At 40.4% G+C, this 4,211-nt stretch overlaps 1 pseudogene; it reads right to left on the reverse strand.

The window, feature by feature from the left end:
* Positions 1–530: 530 nt before the first annotated feature.
* Positions 531–1,283, reverse strand: LOC109453547 (small ribosomal subunit protein eS1 pseudogene; annotated as a pseudogene).
* Between the last annotated feature and the right edge of the window lie 2,928 nt (positions 1,284–4,211).

Consider the following 4,211-nt stretch of genomic DNA (forward strand, 5'->3'; position numbering starts at 1 on the left):
TATCTTGCAAGTCTGAAACACTCACTGTTGAGAGCAGAGTCAGTAACTTGGCTTTTCCCCAAGTGATACTCAGCCCTGGGACCAGGACTTATCAGCCTAATTGTTGTTCCTACATGGATTCTTATTATCGAAATCTCAGTGTCACATTTTCTCAGCTCTGAGAAAAGTTCTTGTTTTTAGGATCAATAAATGTGTTATGAAGTTGTGTGAAGTAAAACAAAATTAAAAAGGTATGAAAATTGCTCTTTTTCCATTCCTTCATTCTTTCCTACCTACCCTGTTCCTCACAAACCCAGAAAACACACTGTCTTTGCAAGAAAACTCTGTGTTTAGAGAATAACAGAAATGACATATCACATGGTCTGATTTTGTCCTGATTGTGTCGTATTGACATACGGGAAAGAATGTTAGGTCAAAAATAAAAACACCTAGGTTATGTTCTTTTTTTTCACCACTAGGATTTTTTATTTGTCACCATTAAAAGTCTGAATTTTAAACAGAATTTGGACTGGAGGCTCATATCCATCAGCTCATTCAACTTCAGCACCTGTCTCATCCCCAGTAGCTTTTCCAGAACTGCTACCTTCACCATGAAGCTCCATGAGTTTTCCCAGCTCAAACTTGGGCTTCTTCAGCATTTTGACTTTTCTAACAAGGACATCATGGGGCGGATAAATAGATTGGCAAGGCTTTTCTATGTCTTTTCCATTGCTGTCTGGAATCAATTTATTGACCACCTCTTTCAAGTCCTTTGTCTGTACCTCTTGGGTCATGATTTCCATTATCTTCTGGATTTGGTGGACCTGTTGATACTCAGCATAAGAGGTCTTCCAACTGTGATTGTTGTGTTTTTAAGCAAAACCAGTACAGAATAGATGAAGCAAATAACCATCAGTAGTCTTCACATCAACATGAGCTTCAATCATGGTCGGCCATTTTTTGACCATGGAGCACATTTTATCTCAGGTAAGATCCATGCCATGGAAATCAGTCAGCCAGTTTTTGCCCTGAACATTCTCAGTAATCAGCTTGAATTTTCTAAATGAAACTTTATCATTCTGCTGATGAGCTAGGCTCACTTCAAAAACATGACCCTCGAGACGATCAGATGCAATTTTGGTTCCTTGCGTTCTTGTGACTAGTGTTTTTACAGTATTTCTTGTATTGAACATAGCTGGTGCTTTCACATCATACCAATCGGTCTTAGTAAATGGGTCAACCACTTTTTTCTTGTCTCCCTTTTCGCTGCCTTTCATAAGGTGCTTGTTATTGCCAACTGCCATGGAGCTGCTCAGAGAGCCAAAAGGGTGGCTTATGTTCTTTTCAGTGGCATTTACTAGAGGTATAACTTGGGGCAGATTATTTCACTTTTCCGAGCCTTAACTGCTATAATATGAGGGAGTTGGACTGGGCCCTATCTCTCTAATTCCTTCTAACTGTAAGAATTGGTGATTCCCTAAACTATGCAGGAGTGATGACATATTTTCTCATGAGATGGAAAAACTAGAGTGCTGCATTGGAAAAGTCGATTCACCCATCGACTTTTGGGCATTTGTTGATTACTTCTTTGATACCATTTTTTTTTCTCCTCATTTCTCCAACAGCCTTTGGTTTTTTTCCCTTTAGAGACATGTTCTACTTTGCTCAGCTATGCAGCAAACATGGAATGAACACCATTTCTGGCTTAAACCAATGTATCCCATTCCCTGGGTGAGGCAACTGGTTCCAGGATCAGCATCTGGATGAATTCAGGCCACTGAGAGGGAGAAAATTCCTTTTGCTTGGTGTTCCTGGGAAAGAGGCTTCCTTTTTCTTTTGTGAGAAGTAGGTGAAGAGGTTCTCTTCCAGTGTGGTGGAAGAAGCAAGGTCTGGAGTAACTGCTACTATGAGGGAAGCTGAGTAGAGCCCAGAGAATCCAAAAGGAGCCAGAGCCTGGTGACTCTATGAAGCTCTGGGAAAAACCATGCCTAAAACCACCTCTGGCCTTTAAAGTACTTGTGAGCCAATGAAGGCATAGGTTTAAGCCAACTCGAATTGTTTTTTCTGTTGCCATCAACTCAAAGATTCCTAACCTTTTTGGGGAGGGAGGGTTCACTAAATATATTTCTGACTAGCAATCTTTTTATCCCTAAGATGAAATTTTGCTTATTTCCATATTTTTATTACAGTCAGCTCCTAAATTATCAACTGCAAAATGTTGACAACGACAAAAATTTTAGAGTCAGTACCTGGCATTCATAGTTGCTTTATAAATGTTTGTTAAATGAACACAAGTAAGAATAAATTAAAAAGAGGAAAGGTAATATTTCCTGGGTGGGTGGTGACAGGAAGGAAAATAGCTACATAGAACATATTTTTCTTGGGGGTGAAAATGCTAATGAGAAAAGAAACGGGATGATCATAAAGCCTAAATTGCTGGGCCACCAGAGGCAACAATTATTCTTTCTCTTCTCTCGTGAGATGTTGCCCAATTTTCTTTTTCTTGCAATTTAGAATTCAGGGAGAAAGAAAAACCTAGAGTCACAAAATAAATTTTGCTTCAATTCAATCAACTGATTAAATTAGCGGGTGTCTATGAGCACCTACAAATGTCTCTGCCCACATGAGGTTTACTATTTAGCAGGGAAGACTGCTAAATCAGTCAATATTAATTACAAAACCAGTGAGTGCTGTGAGATATGATGAGGAAATATAGGGAGTTTTGAGAACAGAGCAAGGCGTTCTAACACAGACCAGGATAAGCAAAGCCTCTTTGAGGAAATGATGTTTAAGCTGATAGTTGAGGAGTAAGTAGGTGTTAATCAGATGAAGATGGGGAGAAGAAGGGGAAGTGTATTCCACGCAATGACCTATAGGAAATTGAGGCAACTGTGAGGACCTGAGAGAAGTCCAGAATGGATGAAGCGAAGACGCGAATGGTGAGATAAAGCCAAGGAGACAACCAGGTTTTGCTAGTCTTTACGGGTCAGATGAAGGAGTTTGGGCTTCATTTAAAGGAGTGTGGGAGGTCACTGCAGGTTTTAAGCAGAGGAGCAACATGATCAGATTAGCATTCAACTTGGACCACATCTGGCACAAGGTCACGAGGTCCTTTCCCTCTAGTTCTGTTTCTTGGTGGGTCTCCATTTTCTCTCTAACTGCTACCTCTTTCCTTTAGAAACACTGGAAAACAGTATGAAATGGGCACTGTTTGTTCTCAGAACTGGTTATAACACTACCTTTGAAGCAATTTGTTTTTCCTGGTAAATCTAATCCTCTCTTTCTTAATTATGGTTTGGGTTTTTAGTAGCTCTGACCTCCTGTAAATCAGCACTGATTTTCAACTGTTAAATCTTCAAACGGGTATCCAGCAGGGCAAGAGTGGGCTTTACAAGCCTTGTCTGTGACTGGCTTTCCTTCGGCAGACAGCTGCCAATGGGGCTCATGCTGTGGCCCTTTTTTGGGGGGGTCTTCTTTTGTGTAGTCAGAGCACAGTTCCACCTAGTTCTTCTCCCACTGGGATATAGCTACCTATTCTGACCCATAGGTATCTCTTTATCCTCACTGCTTCCAATGGTTCTCCATTAGCCTCCAAAGGTATAGATAAAAGTCTCCAGTCTCCTCTTATATCTGTTGTTTGTACCCCAGGATGAGTGCATTGCTTTACTTTGTTTCACTTTAAAGGGTTGAGCCTTATTTCTAGGTTTGATTGTGAACTCCTGGATGGTAAGGGTCTCTTACTGCATGTAGAGCTTTGGACGCAGTGAGTACTGGATAACACCAATAGAATGACTGAAAGGGGAAAGACATTACAAAGTTCTGAATCTGGACTGGAAGGGTTATCAGAAACAGTGTTTTGCTGAGAAGAGACTGGCAGCTGGGTGGGAAGATGTGAACATCCGTGTTTGACAATTTGGAGAGTACCTGATTGATTGGTAATCAAAATTATTGCTTTGAAGTATACTCAGGACCCAATTTATTGACTGATAAGGATGCACTTCTCAACAGGGAAGGGTTCTGCTCAATAGAGAAGGCTTTCATAGGTCCTTTACTGGACAATTCTTTCCTTGAATATTCAATATAGTTGAAAGGTCAAACAAGGTTCAAATGAAACCCACATAAAACGCTTAGGAGAATTTTATATGACAGGCAATCAGGCATGTATTGTTGCTATTCTTATATAGGTTGCAATCATTATAGAGAGCAGTATGGCTCTGTGGATGGAGCTATAA

This window comes from Rhinolophus sinicus, chromosome 14 (assembly GCF_057876585.1).
Source record: "Rhinolophus sinicus isolate RSI-liver-muscle chromosome 14, RSI-T2T, whole genome shotgun sequence".
Taxonomy (NCBI): domain Eukaryota; kingdom Metazoa; phylum Chordata; class Mammalia; order Chiroptera; family Rhinolophidae; genus Rhinolophus; species Rhinolophus sinicus.